The following is a 20,780-nucleotide window of genomic DNA, read 5'->3' on the forward strand; positions in this document are numbered from 1 at the left end:
TAAATGTCAAGGAAATGGATTTTACCACTTAGATTTTTATAGCAAAATTGTAAGAAATTTTCATCACATTACTACTGATTGAAAAGCAATGTTATTACACCCACCTGTACCTAACTCTCCTATTTTCTGTGAACATGCAGAAAGTCTTTTTAAATTATTCATCTGGTTCTGTGCAACAAGTTCAGAGTATATTCAAAATAAAAATTTTAAAATATTCTGTTGCTTGTATAAAACAATTACTTCTTTGTATTTTGGAATCATTTGTATTATTCTCCTGCAATTGCATTCAAGAGTTTGGGTTTCTTTTAAAATTCCCGTATACTACTGTAAATGAAGATATAGGTATCTACAAAAAAGATACAAGAACTGCAATTCTGAAAAATGGTAAAGGAAGGAGAAACTGAAAAAAAATAATTAACTTGTCTCCTTTGCTAGATCTTGCAATCATTCTGTATACAAACTCTCAGCAACTTCCACTGGGATTTACCTGCATAGAATAACTGCAAGATTGTACTCTACAGGGATGTTACCAAGGCTGCTAGGCCTAAAATTAGACCTTTGATTTGGGTTTATGGGTGTGTCACAGCATCTCTCCACTATTCCTGCTGTGGTCTTGTGAGCAGCCTAAAGAATACTGCTCTCAAAGGAGAAAAAAAAAAATCAGATGTTACTAAAATTGAATCAAGTTTCAGCACTGCACAACTTTATTTTAAATTAGTTCAAACTCTAATTGTTTGCAATTTAAGGAAAGTGTTTACTAATGGGGGGTGAAGGGGGAAGGCAGTCTTGCAATGACACAAAAAAAAAAATCTAATACAGTAACTACATGGATATCCATTTAAACATCTAGATTAAATAATCAGGAGTTTATTCACTTCTTTCATAACTAGGAGAATCTGTAATATAGTCAAGAGTTTGCTTGGCTTCATCTTAAAAATAACTTGTCCATAGCTCTGTATGAAAAAACCTATTCTCGTTTAGAAGATTTATACCTAGTTTAAAGCTCAATCTCACAAACATCAGCAGATATAACCCGATTCTGCCATGAGATGTACTTAGCAAACCCCTGAAATCCATAGAACTCAGTATAGATTTAAGGTCCACCTATGAAGAGTAGAGGTCATAGTGCTTACTATATACTGTGAGACATCTCACTAACATCAGACTACTCCCAGTTACATATACTATACCAGTAGTAAGTGTTTCCAGGACTGGACCTTTTAATTTGTAACATTTTAAAAGAATTTAATATTTGATTTAAAATAAAATATAATTTACACTCATTTTGCAACCAACAGACTGCAAAAGTGCATTTTCACCAGCTTTTTAAAAATTGATATATTTAATACTTTAAAAAATAAATTTCATTGCATTACAAGCCTCTTGCAGAAAGACTTACTTCCCCAAGACTTAGCTCACTAGAATATTCCCTCCAAAATGGCATATTGCTTCACAAACTCATGACTTTGGAAAATACGGCCTGCAAAGACAAACTGACAGATCTAACTACAGAACAATAAGAAACTCATTTAGCAAAAAGAAAAGGAGTACTTGTGGCACCTTAGACACTAACCAATTTATTTGAGCATAAGCTTTCGTGAGCTACAGCTCACTTCATCGGATGCATTCAGTGGAAAATACAGTGGGGAGATTTATAGACATAGAGAACATGAAACTATGGGTGTTACCATACACACTGTAAGGAGAGTTTTAGAGTAACAGCCGTGTTAGTCTGTATTCGCAAAAAGAAAAGGAGGACTTGTGGCACCTTAGAGACTAACCAATTTATTAGAGCATAAGCTTTCGTGAGCTACAGCTCACTTCCTCAGATGCATATCGTGGAAACTGCAGCAGGCTTTATATATACACAGAGAATATGAAACAATACCTATTCCCACCCCACTGTCCTGCTGGTAATAGCTTATCTAAAGTGATTTCCAGCACAAATCCAGGTTTTCTCACCCTCCACCCCCCCACACAAATTCACTCTCCTGCTGGTGATAGCCCATCCAAAGTGACAACTCTTTACACAATGTGCATGACAATCAAGCTGGGCTATTTCCTGCATAAATCCAGGTTCTCACATCCCCCCCACCCCCATACACACACAAACTCACTCTCCTGCTGGTAATAGCTCATCCAAACTGACCACTCTTCAAGTTAAAATCCAAGTTAAACCAGAACATCTGGGGGGGGGGGGTAGGAAAAAACAAGAGGAAACAGGCTACCTTGCATAATGACTTAGCCACTCCAAGTCTCTATTTAAGCCTAAATTAATAGTATCCAATTTGCAAATGAATTCCAATTCAGCAGTTTCTCGCTGGAGTCTGGATTTGTAGTTTTTTTGTTTTAAGATAGCGACCTTCATGTCTGTGATTGCGTGACCAGAGAGATTGAAGTGTTCTCCGACTGGTTTATGAATGTTATAATTCTTGACATCTGATTTGTGTCCATTTATTCTTTTACGTAGAGACTGTCCAGTTTGACCAATGTACATGGCAGAGGGGCATTGCTGGCACATGATGGCACATGATGGAGAGTGATCACTTAAGGTGAGCTATTACCAGCAGGAGAGTGGGGGCGGGGGGAACCTTTTGTAGTGATAATCAAGGTGGGCCATTTCCAGCAGTTGACAAGAACATCTGAGGAAGGGGGGGGGGGGGGAGGAAGGGGGAAATAAACAAGGGGAAATAGTTTTACTTTGTGTAATTACCCATCCACTCCCAGTCTCTATTCAAGCCTAAATTAATTGTATCCAGTTTGCAAATTAATTCCAATTCAGCCATCACCTTCAGCACCCAACTAAAACCTCTCCAACGCATCATCAAGGATCTACAACCTATCCTGAAGGACAACACATCACTCTCACAAATCTTGGGAGACAGGCCAGTCCTTGCTTATAGACAGCTCCCCAACCTGAAGCAAATACTCACCAGCAACCACACACCACACAGTAGAACCACTAACCCAGGAACCTATCCTTGCAACAAAGCCCGTTGAAAACTGTGTCCACGTATCTATTCAGGGGACACCATCATAGGGCCTAATCACATCAGCCACACTATCAGAGGCTCGTTCACCTGCACATCTACCAATGTGATATATGCCATCATGTGCCAGCAATGCCCCTCTGCCATATACATTGGTCAAACTGGACAGTCTCTGCGTAAAAGAATAAATGGACACAAATCAGACATCAAGCATTATAACATTCAAAAACCAGTCGGAGAACACTTCAATCGCTTTGGTCACTCGATTACAGACCTAAAAATTGCAATTCTTCAAAAAAAAAAAAAAAAACTTTAAAGACAGACTCCAACGAGAGACTGCTGAATTGGGATTAATTTGCAAACTGGATACAATTAATTTAGGCTTGAATAGAGACTGGGAGTGGATGGGTCATTACACAAAGTAAAACTATTTCCCCTTGTTTATTTCCCACCCCCCACTGTTCCTCAGATGTTCTTGTCAACTGCTGGAAATGGCCCACCTTGATTATCCCTACAAAAGGTTCTCCCCCCCGCGCGGGTAATAGCTCACCTTAAGTGATCACTCTCCTTACAGTGTGTATGGTAACACCCATTGTTTCATGTTCTCTATGTATATAAATCTCCCCACTGTATTTTCCACGGCATGCATCCGATGAAGTGAGCTGTAGCTCACGAAAGCTTATGCTCAAATAAATTTGTTCGTCTCTAAGTTGCCACAAGTACTCCTTTTCTTTTTGCAAATACAGACTAACACAGCTGCAACTCTGATAACTCATTTAGAAATCAAGTGCAGATCCAAGTTATCAAAAGTATTCCAGAACCTGAGAAAAACGATCTTGCCATTACCGTCTTTGTTCACAATTGTTAGCACAAGCAGCCCTGACAAACTAAGATGTATAGACTATATAAAAGATGACACATAGTGTTGCCAAAGTGCCAAGGGCACCATGCTCCAAGTATCATAGAGTGTTCAATTCTGACTACCTTCTGGGACTCTCCAAAGAGGTGGATTTTTCAAATGCTTGTAAAAGAAATAACTTCAGATTGCACTCTTGGCTTACTACAACAGAGGAACCCAGACAAAAGGGGACACAGAAACCAAAATTCTTATAATGTTAGCTTGTGGAATAAAGAATGTTAATTAGTACTGGAAAGCTCCTAAACCTTCAGTGCAAGGAGAATGACTAAAAGAAATCTCACATTACATACCAGAAGAAAAAAAATTACAACCAAGAGAAATTACTGACAGAAACTCTACACAAACTACTGTTCATTTACTGAGTACATGGAGGGAAAGGAATTAACCCCTATATACTTGAATATAAACACAATCCTTGCTGAAGAACAATCATCTATCTAGACTGGTTCAGGAACTTAAACTCTAAAAACAACACACACATCTGTGGAGTAATTTTTGACAAATCTGAAATTTCATGGACAAAATTCACTGCTAGTGCCAATGGTTACAGCTTCATTAAAATCAATGAATTTAATTTCATAAAATGTTATATCAAATGATGTTCATATGTTTGACAGTTGAATTTTTTCAACAGATTGACCACCAATAAATACCACAATCAACAAAGCAGCCATCAGACAACTCTTTCAGTCACTCTGAACATAGATTAAAATTTGTGATCAAAAAAATTAAATGCTCTCACAACATTAACAAACCTGTGAGTTACTGAGACCTCCATCAAAAAATCCAGTCAAAAACAATAATAATTTATTTAGCTATAGAAAATTTGGGATTAAACGTGAACCCATGCAAGGAATTATTTTGAGTATACTTTCACTTCTTATGTAAAACAGCAGTCAGCAAATGCTTTACTTCCCTGAAGACTTTCTGTAACATGCTCAGAATGGCTGATAATAAAATTGTTTTTAAAATGTGTGAAGAGAGACTTGGTCCTTTGTGCTGAATGAGGAGGGACAAGAAAAACTCAAGGGATTGCAACCTGAACCACAAATTGCTTTTTCTGCACCCCCCTCCCCCCTTGTGCAAGAGATTCCCCTCAAGGAATTTCCTACAAAGGAACACCATAAAGTTCAATAAAAACAGGCTTCACAAAGGTGGGAGAAATTTTCTACCTTCCTCTTGTCCCCTACACTCCAATAGGGTATTTTAAAAAACTATTTTATTATATTTTTCAAGTAATACAATCAGTAAAGTGTGAGAGGAAGAGACTACTCTGAGATGTTAAAATGTCAAACTATCACTGAATTATACAATACTCAGCACTGTATTCAATACTTGATTTTTCAATATGTTTCTAGGTTTCTCAAGCCTGGTTCTTTACTAGTGTCCTTTAAATGCTGTTCACTACTTTGCATTTGAACAAGACCTAACACACTTAATGATAGATTCTGAGTGATTTTCAGGGACAAAAACTGTGAGCTCAGAAATGTCACACAAAGTTTCCCAAGTCCCCAATGTCACTATTTGACATACTGACTTGTCTCTCAAACTGAGAGAGAGCCAGGAAAACGTAATGCAATGCCCCACTACATTTCTGCTTTCTGTACTCTACATAAAGATTTGCTTCTCCTTGCACACTTTCACCTCTTAAACTTAAAAGAAAAAAGGGAAGGAAACCTGGAGAGTCCTCTGGCAAATCTCTGAGACAGAAGGAGAGTCAGCACTTAAGTTAATGCTGTGGGAGGCTTAAGATAATTTAGAAATGAAGTTTTAAAAATATTATTTCAAAATTCCCTAAAACCAGGGCTGTCAAGTTTCCTGCAACACTTCTTAGGTGAGGAGAGTGAGTAAATCATTTCTGAAGAGGGAGGGAGGGAGCCTCACAAAGATTCGAGCCTCCAGGTGGCCGGGTGAGTTTCTCCACTCACATATGTGAAACCAGAGCCAATCCGCCCAGGCCCTACTGCCCCAGAGGAGCTAGAGCAGACAATGTGGGAGGAAGAAACCCACCCAGCAGGTGGGGAAGGAAAGTGAAGAGGGGCTGCCTGGATCTGATGAGCATCCTGGGGGGGGCTTGGGGAGCAGGGGCCCACCTCCTGTTAGGGGGTGCTAGGGATATAATCCCCACCCTTACTCCATTCCCTCCTTTAGGAGACAGTTTGAGGGTGTAACATGCACCTTCCCTGACCATGTCTGCCTTAAGGGGGGAAGCTAACGCATCGCCGCCCCTCCCTCAGGGTCTGCCCTACGGGGGGGGGGGGGTACTACCTCTCCCCCAGCGTCTACCCTACCGGGCGGGGCGGAGCGGGGGGTAGAGGGAATATCGACTTCCCTCCCCCATCGCGCGTCTGCCCTGCGGGGTGAACTTGGGGGGCGGGGGTATTGCCTCCGCCCAGCGTCGGCCCTCCGGGGGGAGGTGGGGATACAGCCGTCTGCCCCCCGCCACGTGCCCCCTACAGGGGCTTATCCCCCCCTACCCGTGTCGCTCCTTCGGAGACAAGCCCGCAGAGCAGCTGCCATTATCCGGCCCAAGCCCCGTCTCTACGCAGACACCACCCCAGCGACAGACACAGGCGGGGCCGGGGGCAAACCAGGCGCCTTGCGTGTGAGGCCGGGGCGGGGGGTAGGGGCTGTGGCTGGCCTGCGCCACACCCCGCTCGGCCTCTCCTATCACGCGAGGCCCCGGCTTCCCCCCAGGCCCTCGTGGAAGATTCGGGAGAGGATTTCTCGTGTGTCTCCCTCCCCCGTTTCCTTCCCCCAGGTTATTTATTGTAACTTCAGTGTGTGGGGGGCCGCAATCCCGGCCCTTTGCAGCTGGAGCCCATGGGCAAGGGGCGCTTTTGTAAACGAGAATAAATAATAGTTAATGTCCCCCCTCCCCCCCGCGCAGTTTCCCTGCTCGATTTCCAAGCTGGCTAGGAGATTATCCTCCCCTCACCCCAACAACAAACAAAATCCTACCTTGCACCCCTCCCCCAGCAGCTCCCCACCTTTTATTAATTATGATTATTATTGCCCCCTCCCCCTTTGCTACCCCCCAGGCAGGATCCCCTTCTCCTACAGAGCAGCCCTTCCCCTGCTCCCAGCTCCTTGGATCACTGTATAGATTTTGTAGGGTTTTTTTTTTTTTTAAGGCGCCATGTTTATAATCCTCCATCATATTTAAAAAAAAAAAAAAAACCTACCCAGCACGAGACACGGTGTCTCCTCACCCCAAAGCCAGGGGGAGAGAGACAGAAACATCATCCACAGGGCTGTAAATTCAAGCCCCCCCACCTCCGCACGCGAACCCCTCCTCCCCAGACTCGAAAGTCTCTCTCACCTTGTGCTGTTGCTGCTGCTTCTGCTGCTGGAAAGGGGGGGGGGGGAGGACGGGGGAGGGAGAAGTTAAGCCAGGGGAAACTTTTCAATCGCTTCCCCAGGCCGCTGCTGCCTCCTCCTTCCACATATTTTTCCCCCCTCAGAGTTTTATTGTGTCTGAATATTCTCTCCCTCTCCTCTTCTGTCTGTCCACAGTTAAGGTTTCTGGGGTAAACAGGGTTTAGGATGGTGCGAGGGATATTTGGGAGAAGGAGAACTCTAGTGGTGTCTGCTGGAGTTGCTGTTTGTTTCTTTTTCCTTTTTTTTTATTATAATCAATTTAAAGCACATTCTTAACTGTTTATTAATTATATATTAGTTTTTAGATCATAATGTCAGGCCAGGACCCTTATTGCAGGATCAGGAAGTTAAGAGGGAATGTACATGAACCAAGGCAAGATAGCGTGCACAATATCACAATACAATCTAGAAAAGGAGTACTTGTGGCACCTTAAAGACTAATAAATTTATCTGAGCATAGGCTTTCGTGAGCTACAGCTCGCTTCATCGGATTTGATGAAGTGAGCTGTAGCTCACGAAAGCTTATGCTCAAATAAATTTGTTAGTCTCTAAGGTGCCACAAGTACTCCTTTTCGTTTTGCGAATACAAACTAACACGGCTGCTGCTCTGAAACAATACAATCTAGAAATTCTGGACAAAATTTTTAGAAGGGACCACTGATTTTGGACACCCAAAAACGGAAGCATGCAAAATCCATGGCTACTCCTGAAAATTTGGCTGCATACGCTTAGCTATGGTGTGATTACAGAATGGCTTTTTAATAAATTATTATTGCTGGGTGCATTTTGTATGTAATTTATAATATTTAGGAATATTGTGTGGTTTGTTTAGATATAATATAGTACATCTTATGGGGTGTCACAATATTAAATGAATATTTAATGCTTGTGTAGGCAAATAAATTCTAATTTTCATGTACATTAGAAATTACATAACAAGAAAGAAAGGAGCCTTGTAATTGCATTTCTTTTTGCAGTGCAACATCATATTCTGACACAGCATACTATCGCTCAATCCTGAAAACATTTATTCTTATGAAACATTTATTCTTATAACTTTACGCATGTGAATAGTTCCATTCATATAATAGACTACTCAAATGAATAAAGTTAATCACATACTTAATGCCTGATACAAAGACTTACACATGCTTAATTTTATGTGCTGTGAAGTCTCTCAATCATTCAACTATTGAAGTTAATGGGACTAACTGATAGTGCTTAAAGTTAAGCATTTGCATAAGTCTTTGCTGAATCAGGGCCTTAAGCCCTTTTTTAAAATTTGTTAAGCATCAGTAAAGCAGCTTTGGTTCTATTTTTTTAAGCAGTGAGAGAGAATTTTAGACTATCTAAAATAAATGATATAAATAGAAAAAATGTAAGTAGATAATCTACTTAAGTTTTCTTGATGGGTTTGCTTGATAGCAGACTACTTTTTATTAACAAGACTGCATTACATGACTGTATATTACCATAAAAATATGGGTTTCATTTTAAAGTCAGGATTTTGATAAGCATACATCATTGGAGCTTTGCTGTCAATAAGTTACAAACCAGCTGCAACCTTATATTGAACAATTGGGTATAATTTCTGTTCTAGGGCTAGGATTTTTAAAGGAATTTTAGATAGTTAAAGTTCTTTAGTGTATTAGACATTGTAATATGGGGCCTTTATCAGTTAGCACCTCTGGTAGCAGGATGGGGAGCTATACTAACCTGACCCCTATCCCCCTAATGGCACCAGACTCAATTCTCAAAAAGAAAAGGAGTACTTGTGGCACCTTAGATACTATACCAATTCTGTGTATATCAAGTCCTTGTGATGACCCAGCCCAATAGCTGGGTTCTAGTAGTATCTAGCCCCTTTAAGATAATGGAGAGTTAGAAGTCCCATAACTCTAATGGGGGCTAGACAGCCTTAGGTGTCCTGGGTTTAGCACCTTCTCTTTGGAGTCCTTGGCTGGTGTAGATACGGGAACCCAGCACAAGTGCTGATTTTGTTTTTGCTGGTGGGTGCTTTTGAAGAGGTGTGTGTGTTTGGGGAGAGGCTATTTTCAGCATATTTATTCACTTCTTTCATATTCTAGTTACTGAATATGTGTCTGTCATTGGTATCTTAGCAGGCAGAGAGGAGCAGGTGTGGGGCACCTTGGGGGAGGAGGCCTCAGAGGAAGAGGTAGAGAGAGGGTGAGAAGAGGTGGAGTGGGGGCGGGGGCAGGGCCTTCGGGGAAGTGGCAGAGCGGAAGCAGTGCCTCCAGGTGAATCACAGGCAGGGCCTCAGGGGGAGGAGTCTAAGCAGGGCTGGGCCGTGGGACTGAATGTGGGGTAGGGCCATGGTCTGGTCACTGGTGCCCCCCCCACACACTTCTAGGGAGCTTCCAGCACTCCCGCCCACTCCCCAAACTCAAGAATCATGCACTGCCTATGACTGTGGCTCATGGGTGCTGAGCACCCCTATTTTTTTTTCCAGTGGGTGCTTGAGCACCAGAGCACCCACGGAGTTGGTGCTTATGGAACCCAGGCCCACCCACTCCACTGGTTTCCAACTCAGGGAACATATTTAGAATAGCCACCGTCAATCCTTTGTTGCTCAATGAGCTACCTCTCCACCTCTGCAGGCTTTTCATGCCTCTTGCCCTAATTTGCCCTCTTTGGAGTGTTGGGTTCTCTAGCAGCTTTTTCACCAGCCTGTTGGAAGAATCCTCACTTTACAATCCCTCTCTGTGGACTTCCTATTTCTTCAGGAGGTTTCTCCTCTAATTGAGGCCCTTAGCCTTTTATCATGCCCTAGTGCTTCCCTGCCTGTGGCTATGTTCACACTACACAGCCTTGTGTCGCTACAGCAGTACTGCTAAAAGTTGTGTGGTGTAGCCGCTGTTTGTCGGCACTCCTGCCAAGAAAAAACTTCCACCCCAACGAGCGGCATTTGCGTTGTTGGCAGGAGAGCGCTCCTGCTGACAACATGTTGTTCATACCGGTGCTTGTCACGGCAAAACTTTTGTGTTTTCAGGGTTTGTTGCTTTTTAAACACTTCTGAAAGACAAAAGTTTTGTCATTCAATTGTCAGTATAGATGGTCTAATTAACTGCCTCCTAGTTACTGGGTGAATTAACTACTTACAAGTGTACCTGAGCTGCCTCATTTCCCCTCATGGGGCCTGTGAGAAGTAGGCTGGGCCCCTAACTCCAGAAGGCCAGCTACTTTCTGACAGATGCCCAATTTAATTGGGGTTTGGATGCCTAACTCCCTCAGGTTCCTTTGAAAACCCAACCCCATATCATTTTTAAGCACTATAAATAGTAAGAGGAAAAAGGATATACATCATGATCTAACAAGCCCTTATTCCCAGGAGTAGGTCTTAGTTTTACAAAGATTCATATTGACTTAGGGCAAAACTGCAATTGTCTTCAGCCCTAGCATGATTAGTCCCTTGGGTTCTCAGAGACTATGGTGATCGTTATCACATAAATGTTTGGGCCGCAGTCTTGCAAACATTTATGCACAAGCAGGATTGGGGCTTTCAGGTTTGTCCGCATTAGAAGTTTTTATTTGTTGTTAGTGATTGCCAGATTATTTGTGGTAGTTAACATATTAGCAAAGGCTAAGCTGGATACTCTCTAAAGGTTTGTTCCAGGATACAAATTTTGGGTCTAAATAAAGGACAAACATTTGTATTCTGGAAGAAATGTTCAGGGAGTGTTCATACTGAGCCTAAAAATGTGTCACCAACTTCTATGCAGTGTTGTTGTAGCCGTGTTGGTCCGAGAATATTAGAGAGACAAGGTGGTGAAGGAATATCTTTTATTGGACCAAGTTCTGTTTGTGAGAGAGACACACTTACACAGAGCTCTTCTTTAGGTATGGGAAACATACTTGGAGTGTCACAGCTAAATACAAAGTAGAACAGAGTAAGCATTTGCTGACTAACTCAAACCAGGTAATCAGTTAACTCAAAGTAAATAACCCTAGTGTAGACCTCCCCAGAGAAATAGGAATGCTTAGGGCTGAATCTTGCAAGATGCTGATCTCCCACATTTGCATGAGTATCAGCACCTTGTAGGATCCAGCTTCAAGCAGATAAACATTTGCATAATGTAGTCCGTAGGCAGGGTCTTGATGGACAAAAAGGGTGTTTTTCAGGGCTTCTCTGCAGAGGAACATCCAGGAAAATGATTCCAAATTAACTCAATTAATTTGAAGTGGATTAGTTAAACTTCATTAAACCCATGTGACCCTATTCAGAATTAAAGTAGCCTTAATTTTGTTTAGTTTAATTCCCTTCCAAAGTTATTTAAGCTACATGGAATCAGGACCACTTTAATTCTGAACAATAGTGTACACACAGGGATTTAATGTGGTTTCACTAATCCACTTCAAATTCACACCTTTAGTTAATTCAGATTAATTTTCCTGGATGACCCATTTGAGTTAGCATTAAACATGATTGAAAAGACTTCTTAATACTGATTAAGATGCAAGATTGAAGCCAGGTTAGCTGGCCCTGTTATAGCCTTGGCACCCTTACAGTCTTTTATCTGCATTTATTTCTGAATCTATATTTAAGGTTTCCCCTTTGGCCAGTAAGGTTTCAATTAGGAAACAGCACTAAAATAACTAATTTTAAAGCTCCACGGTGAGAAGCAGTCAGAGATTAGGTAGGCAGACAACAGGAAGAAAATTCCACTTTCCATGAGTGCTGGGCAGTTTGTTCCCTCATAGGCCGTGCCAACTGTTTGTTAAGGCAACTGCTCAATTAGGAGTGTCCTAACCCTCCCCCCAAAGTAGTGTGATTGGCTGCTGAGAGTAATAGGCAGATAGAGTTACATGGCGTGTCAGCATAAAATTCAGGGTGTTTCCTTTCTCCTCCTCTTGGATTGGAAAGTCTCTATAAAGGCAAAACTACAAAGACAAATGTTGCTTACTTTCTGAACTAGAAAGCAAACTTTTGCTACTAAAGTAACTCAGTTCAGAAAGTCACAAGTGTTTGAATAGCTATAATCAGGAGATTGCATTATAATGGAAAAGCAAATATTCAAAAGAGCCAGTTTGTTACTTGGTTCAGGGAAAAGAAAATATAGTAACAGTTAAACAATACAAAGAAAATATGAAACATTTACTTCCCTTCCTAAAGTATTTCCCTTCAGAAAATAAAACCTATTCAAGGTAGAAGAAATAGTTAAGGCCAGGTCTAAACTACAAACTTTTGCCAGCATAAATTATATTGGTGAGGAGGTGTGATTTGTGACTGATATAGCTGTGCCAACAAAAGCCCCTATGATAGACACAGTTATACCGGCAAAACTGCACTTTGCCAGCATAGTTTATTTTGCTTGTGAGGGGGGGGGACTGAAATAAGTGCAGCTTTGCTGATATAGGATGCTTCCATATGTGGTGTGTTTTGCTGGTATTGTATATCAGTCTAGCTATACCAGGAAAATCTTTCAAGTATCAGCCTGCCTTAAGAGACAGAACTATTTTTTAAAGCTAAATTCTTTCTTTAGATATATATACACACATAACTCTTGAAGTAAAGAGCGTGCATGCATGTACATTTAATTTAAGTTTCAGAGGCTTGCCCAATCTGGGGTTCACGATAATCTCTTTTTATGAAGTAATTTGCACTTTAAGGTTTAAATAAAAACAAACAGAAAAACAGAATTCTATATTGGGCTAAACAATTAAAGCACAGGATCTGTTGATAACCTATCAGGAGCCAATGATAAGGCATATGTAATTTTCCATAAACCAGCCACTACCATCAGCAAATAAGTGATACCTTCTGCCACTGTTAAAATGTTTACAAAATAAGGTCCTGATACTGAAACTGGTTCCACTTGGGCAGAAGCCTGAGTCATTTCCCTGAGCAGTATTGCCAGTGCTAAGCATTCACAAATCACAAGTCAGGCTCCAAAGTGTCATAAGATTGGCTCTAAAATCATGAAACTTTGGCAATTAATTGATCTTTAAACATTCATGGTAAATAGGCCCAATGGCCTGTGATGGGATGTTAGATGAGGTGGGATCTGAGTTACTACAGAAAATTCTTTCCTGGGTATCTGGCTGGTGAATCTTGCCCATATGCTCAGGGTTAGCTGATGGCCATATTTGGGGTCGGGAAGGAATTTTCCTCCAGGGCAGATTGGAAGAGGCCCTGGAGGTTTTTCGCCTTCCTCTGTAACAAGGGGCACGGGTCACTTGCTGGAGGATTCTCTGCTCCTTGAACTCTTTAAACCATGATCTGAGGATTTCAATAGCTCAGACATAGATGAGAGGTTTTTCGCAGGAGTGGGTGGGTGAGATTCTGTGGCCTGCATTGTGCAGGAGGTCAGACTAGATGATCATAATGGTCCCTTCTGACCTTAATACCTATGAATCTATGAATAATTTTGTGTTAAATCTAATTGCCTTCTGGTTTCTGAACTTTTAGGGTACATTCAGACCACATTTTCAGGCTTTTCTCCACAAACATGCAGGCTAGAAATAATACATTTTTACTGAAAGCTAAGATTTTCATGTAATCACTTGACTCCAGGAGCTAAGGCTTTAAGCAAAACAATAAATATAATTAGATTTTACCAGAGTTGGCAGTATTGGGCTTGTCTATTCAGAGGTTGTACTGCTTTAGCTATACCAGCACAGTAAAAGCAGTACAGCCCCCTTAGTGTGGAAGTAGTTATACCACTTAGAGCCCTGCAACCCAACCAGAATCTGGCAGGACCTAACTAAAAGTGTCGGGTCTGGGTTGGGTGGGAAAACAACCCAACCCTCTCAGGCTCAGCAGCATTCGCTCAGGGTCGGCATGGCTGCATGCCCTGCCCTGCTCCAGCCAGCTGCTGCCATCTCGCTGCACTGTGCATACTGAGGAGCTGTAGCGCCTCTCACTCTGCAGCATACACAAACCACAGCAGGGGTTGGCGGAGTAGAGGAGTGAGGGACACAGCTACTGCCATGCCAACCCCATGGACAGGAGGTAGCAGTGGCACTGGCTCAGGGGCAGGGGCAGGGTTAGGGTTGGGTTGGGTCAGAAAATGACTTGACCCTCTAGGGCTTGAGTCTGGGGTGGGCTGGGCCTAAAAATTAGTCACGAGCAGACCTCTAATGCCACTATAAAAGTGCTCTAGACTGGGCCAAATTTTTGTCTGTTATGGTGCATTTTAGACTGCCATAGCTATTCCTGTATGGCAAGGGGAAGAAGCTATACTAGTATAAGGCACCTTTATACCACTATAACTATGTCCGTACTTGGTGGGAACGGGTATAACTATTTGGTAACTGAATAGATATACCAGTACAAAAATTGTGTGTACACTGGGATAAACTCATTGTTCCAGGAAGTTGTTGAGGCCAAAAATATTGGACATTTGTATGCATAACCAAGAATAGCCTGCATTATAATGAAGGCTGTGAGTTTGTCACAGAAGTCACAGCTTCTGTGACTTTCTGTGACCCTGGAACAGCTCAAGCAGCCCCTGGGCCAGTCACACCAGCCACTGCTGGGGCAGTCTCAGGCCACTGCGCCCGACCCCCCAACAGCAGCAGGAGAAGTTTGGGTGTGGGAGGGGGCTCAGGGCTGGGGTACAGGGTGGGGTGAGGGCTCTGGACGGTGCTTACCTTGAGGGGGGGGGTTCCCTGGAAGTGGCAACATGTCCCTCCCTCTCAGCCAATGGGAGCTGCAGAGCTGGCAGCATGTGAAGCTAGCAGCTTAGGGAGGGACATGTTGCCACTTCCAAGAAGCCGGGCAGGGAACCTGCCAGCCCCGCCAACTCCCCCTCCCCCAGCACCAGCAGGGGGCCTGGGCTGCTCGCACCCAAGCACCCATGGCGACCCCCAGACCACCCCCCAGCACCTGTAGCACTCCACCCTCCCACCAGTGCCCTCCAGCACCCACACCCCCCCAGTACCTACAGTGCCCCCCGGGCCACTCCACCCCCAGAACCTACGCCCCCACCCCCCACAAAGCACCTACAGCACTCCCAAGATTTAGTCAGGGGTATAGTACAAGTCATGGACAGGTCACAGGCTGTGAATTTTTGTTTACTGCCCATGACTTTTACTAAAAATACCCATGACTAAAACATAGCCTTAGTTATAATTCATAACATTTTTGAAGGGATATTAAACCCAGTGCCAATTTCTAACTATTAGAAATCAGGATGAAACCTAATGTGGGTGACAGATTAACCCACATCAGCCACTGTGGGGTTGTTATACCTTCTTCTGAAGCACTTGCTACTGGCTACTGTCAGAGACAGGATATTGGACTAGATGGACTTCAGGTCTGACCACATATGGCAATGCGTTGTTCAGGGCGGTTCTGTAAGATCTCAGAGAAGCACCTGCACAGAGCCAACTGTAGGATCATGTCTCACTATCCTGTCTATGACCATCTCTAATACTGATGGAATTTAAAGATTATACAAGGACATGACATCCAAATAGGAACTTTTTATGACAGGAGACTGTTCGAAGAGTGGAGGACAGTCAGGCATTTATAATGTTAGGTCTTCTACCTCATGTGGGGTTTGTGTTTCTAAAGCACATAAAGAGTAGATAGATTCTTTATTTGGCAATTTTAGCTAATAATTGCATTGCAGTCAGCAGATGGCAATTTAATCTTTTAAAAGGTTTCTCATTAAAATGAGAATTTGTTAAACTTTTAAACTTAATAGCAACAGTGTGTGTGTTGCACATGCACTTTTTCCTCATTTTGTGAGAAAGCTCCTAAATTAGCCAGGCACACTGTTGAAAAGGGATGTTAGCAAATATTGAAAGGTCCAGTTTCCATGGAAATAATAACTTTGCTGTCCTGATTTTTCTGTGTTTAAGTCTTGAACATAATATTGAATTTTACAAAGTTTCACTGAAATTCTTTAATTTTAAAATACAAAAAAGTGAAAAATACTCAAGTTATTGCACATTGAAACAAACATTTGTGATTAAAAATGTACATTTCTGGCCCTCAAGATAAACTCATTGAATGTATAAGCTTTGAGTTCTTCCCTGCATTTATTGACATTATTGCACACACAAGTGAATGCAACTTAAAATAAATAAAAAATAAATTTTGATGTCAGTGTATAGAGGTCTCTATGGCCTATGCATAAAACTGATGCTGTACAACTTTTGTGCATTTATTTCAGTATAGAATGTATATATTTTAGAGGAAAAATACAGGCTTATCTATTGAATTAAATGCTCACCTGTAAGTGACAATACTTGATTTGTTAATGAGAACACTATTTCCAAGAAAGAAAGTGGATGCACCTTTGTGAATTATATTGCCTTTACTGCAGGTAGACTGTAGGACAAGGACACCACAGAGGCAATGGGACACCATGAGTAAAATCCATTGGGTTTTCCTTTTGTATTCCTGCAGATCTACAGGACAGTTCCACAAACTATTGCCTTTACTCATATGCATAGACATGTGTAAGACTGATGTTATACATATGATTAATCCCATTAAATCTGCAGGGGAATAAATTCTTTGTTTCATCTTTCTAAAATCTGAGTTCAACATGTGTGTAAAGTTACCCACAAATAAAAGATCAGATTTGGATGTGTTCTAAAGTCCATTGCAAGCACTGGAAAGATTCCCATTGCCTTTAATGACCCTTGGATCAGGCCCTTTCAGCGTTTCTCAGACGTGGCACATGCAGCCACCAGGGGCTTTTCTTGCTGCCACGGCCTTCTGGTGGTTATGTGGGCGGAGGGGAAGCAGTGGCCCTTCTCTGGAGACACAAAAGCTGGAGGAGCAGGCAGCCAGTGAGTTTTCCACCTTCCCATGGGCAGTGGGGTTGGGCTTGAGCCCTGGGGTGGCAGGCTCCCCACTCCCTCCCCCAGGCTGCCTTCCCTAGTGCCCCATTGCCCCTGGCTCCCGCTGTTCTGTGCCCACCTCCCCATCAGGGCTCAATAAGTCTGCTGTGAAAAATAATATGTGTGTGTGTTTGTTAACATCACTTTTCACAGTAGACTTAGTAGCTAGCAAGTCTTTATATAAAAAACAAAACAAAACAAAAAACCAACAACCAAAAAAGCAAAAGAAATAAGAAAAAAGACAAGACTATGTCAAGGCACCTTATTTGTGTTTCTATTCTGTTTAGGCCCAGTAAAGAACAGAGACAACTGTACATTATTTTTATTATTGAGTTTGCAAAATAAAGTCCTACATAAATAAATTACAATGATTTGGGCATATTTATTTGTTTTTCCTAAAGTTAATTAAGTATTTTAGGAAAAATGGTCAGAGTGGCCAGCAGCAAGAGTGGATGGCCGTATTCTGAGGCCACCAAAAAATTTGTTGTGAGAACCTCTGCCCTAGATGACCTACCATGGCACAAGCTACATTTCATCATGCAACTCCAAGCACATTTTGTGCTCCTACCTCCATTCCATAAGATGTGGTTAAATGAACTTGAATGCTGCACATTTTGTACCCCCAACCAAACATACAAAGATAAGACAGCAATCATAGGAAGACAGTATTCCAGGTGACAAGACATATGTATGTCTCTCTTATATAAAGAGGAAGATAAACTAGAAGTATTAAACCACCTTAGGCTCTAGGTGAATTAAATTTGACTTCTAAAACAAAAAATAGAGAAAAATCTTAGGTTTCCAAATTAATACATTATTTTGATCTGTTTTGGGAAAATGAGGAAAATAAAAAAGTTTAACTGTCACGGGGTGCTCTACGCACTCCTAGGATGGTACCTCCTCCTGGTCACTCTGCAGAACAGCTCACCAGATCAACACCCTTTTCTGCTGTTGCTCACCATCCCTCTGCTTCTCTTTGTCTGCAGCCTCTCTTGCTCCAGGAGCTGCTGCAGCCTCTCTATGACTTGGCCCTAAGGCCAAGTCACTCAGCATTCCCCACTTCTGGGGCAGAGCCCTTCAAAGTCTCAGTCACTCCCACAGTGACCCAGGCAGTCTTCCAGTTTACTGCCCTGCCAGTACCACTTTGCCAATGGTAGGTAGCCTAGTACCTCTACTCCAGGTTGCAGTTTAGGGACTTTACAACAGCCAAGGTCTGTTCAGTCCCCAACTTAACTCTTTAGGCTGCTTCCTACCCCAGCACTCCCCCCTCTCTGGGCCTTGCTAGCCTCTTTACTTCCTCCTTCCAGGGAGCAACCATGAATTATTTGTTGCTATAGCCCCCAAACACACCTCCCTTCTACCAGGAAGTTTTTAGACTATCTCCCTATAGTCCCCTTCTGATTATCAGTTCCCTGGCTTTATAGAAGCCCTGCCTTTTCCCACACAGGTGAGCTTCCCCTAATTAGGGCTTTCCATTAGCCCCTGGAGAGCAAGAGTGGGGTGGACAAAAATAGAAGGAATGCCAAAAATAGAAGGAATATTTGATAACTGAATTCCCAGAAATTGTGATATATGATCACTTATTTCATACCCTCCAGTAAATGTAAAGAGATACTTTTCTAGTATTGTTCAGAAACGTTTGAAAACAGTAGTAGTACACCTGATCTGGAATAAAATAGCCAAATAGAACTATGCATTTTACTGATGATGAAATCTCAGCTGATGGAGGTTTAAAAAAAAAGAAGAAAGTAAAATTGAAATAGATTTTCATCAGAGAAACATTTAAATGATTAAATTTGCATTCTCCATAGGAAATTGAATCGACCAGTAGACTCTTAAGTTGATAGTATGGTAGGGGAGGTTTACCCAGAACCCTTTTGTTTTTTTAAAATGGTGCATTTTAGAACTAAATTCTGCACAGCTGGATATGATAAAAGCAGGGCAACACCATCTGCCAAAAAGACTGAGACTGAATTCTCTTGCTGGATTTATTTATGCTTTGTTCCTTAAATCAATAGGAAAAAAATCTATTTAGGATTTTGCTCATACAACATATTAAGGGGGTTTCCTGAGAAAGGAATCAAATCAATACACTAAAGAAGATTGTTATTCTTAATACTAGGATAGCTGTAAAACCGTGAGCCCATAAACTTGGGGTCCACTCCAAGTATATGAAGAAAGGAAAAGAAAATGTAATACTTTTTGAGGGTAAATGTCAGGAATTGGGGCTTGCAGCTGAGCCTGGGACCATTAGACCTACTTCCATAGTGAGCAACAGAAGATTCCCAGCTGAATCACTGCTGGCTTGCCGTGGAATCACCTGATTGGCCAGACTGTCTGATTGGCTGGAGGAACCAACAAACATGCTCTTAAGCCTAGCAGTAGTAATAGACCAGCAGCTGCTTAAAGCATTTGTTTATGGTGGTAGTAACTTCTTTGTCTGCTTGTTCCTATTCCTGCCTTGCTTTGCTCCAGATAACTGGGCTACTGATACCTGCTGTAACCAGTAGGCCCAACCACCTGCATCCCACTCACTGACAGTAAGGGATGTGAGATGACCACAAGAATTTCTCACAGAAAGAAAAAGAGAGCTAAAAAGTAACTAACAACCAAGACAAAATTAATACTTTGCAGACAGAGAGCAGATTCAAACCAAACATCTCAAAGTGCTTTTAAAAAACTTAAGGGCAAATCATCTTCCTGTGCCAAGCTCAAGTAGCTGGTGCGTGCATCTGTATGAGTGTGCTTAGAGATGAGCATGTTCAAGCAGGGTAGTGGGAATGGAATCCCCCCTGACCTGCCCCTCTTTCCTGTGATAGGTGCTGTTAGCAGCTATAAATAGAGCTCCTTTTGGAAGCCACCACCCTGGTTGCTTAGAAAATGCAGGGCACTGGGTAGCTACAGTAAGATGGGGGGTGTTTGGAAGGTTAGTGGGGATCACTTACATCTACAGGGAATCAGATGAGGTAATTAGCTCACTAACTGTATAGCTTGGAGAAGAAAACAAGCAGTATAAAAGGCTGAGCGAGGAAGTAGGAAGGAGGCCTCTTCTATCTGCTGCTACATTATGTTGCTCCTGGAACACAGGGCAGGAAATAATAATAAAAACGCTTAGTGAAGGTACCCTAGTGGAGTGCATGTGCTGTTTAATCCCCAGGAAGGCTTACCAGCTAGGGTTTCCAAGGCTGGATGGGGGATTGTACTCACCCTGAATAGGGAAGAGGATCTATTATTACATGTATCCACCAGTCCTGACCCCGGTACAATCCTAAAGCCTAAACTTCAAGGTATGGAGGAGGTCTGCACGTGATCTCAAAAATCTGTCCATCTAACATAACAGTAATGAAGAATGATTTCATCTACCCTCATATAGGATAATCAAATGTTATCATCGGATAAGGTTTAGAGAAATAATTTCTCAACACCCTAAATGGTTGCTTCTTGAAACAGCTAGTTCATGAGCACATCAGAGGAGAAGCTATTCTCAACCTAGTCCAGTAAAGCTGGTTGTGAATTTTTTCAACTAATAATTTATTTGTTGAAAAATGCCAGTGCATCACACCCAAAACTGTTCGGGAAACAGTGTTGGGTTTGACAAATCTACCAGCTCAGAAAAATGTCAAGTCTGTTTTTCAGTTCACAGGTATTTTTGAGATTTCAGCTTTTTATCCAAG

The 20,780-nt window shown here is 42.1% G+C and overlaps 1 protein-coding gene across 3 annotated transcripts in view; it reads right to left on the bottom strand.

Annotated features, from left to right (window-relative positions):
* ZMYND11 (zinc finger MYND-type containing 11) overlaps positions 1 to 7,445 on the bottom strand; it is a 162,090-nt gene extending 154,645 nt beyond the window's left edge. Inside the window, exon 1 of one of the 3 annotated variants that reach the window (XM_084621906.1) lies at positions 7,232 to 7,445. The gene's annotated coding sequence lies outside the window, so the exon portion shown is untranslated. Of the gene's footprint in view, positions 1 to 6,386; positions 6,498 to 7,231 lie in introns of those variants that run through there. The other 2 variants (XM_084621908.1, XM_084621907.1) reach the window with 2 other exon arrangements.
* Positions 7,446 to 20,780: the final 13,335 nt, after the last annotated feature.

The sequence above is a fragment of the Lepidochelys olivacea genome (genome assembly GCF_965140295.1).
Source record: "Lepidochelys olivacea isolate rLepOli2 genome assembly, chromosome: 2".
NCBI lineage: Eukaryota > Metazoa > Chordata > Testudines > Cheloniidae > Lepidochelys > Lepidochelys olivacea.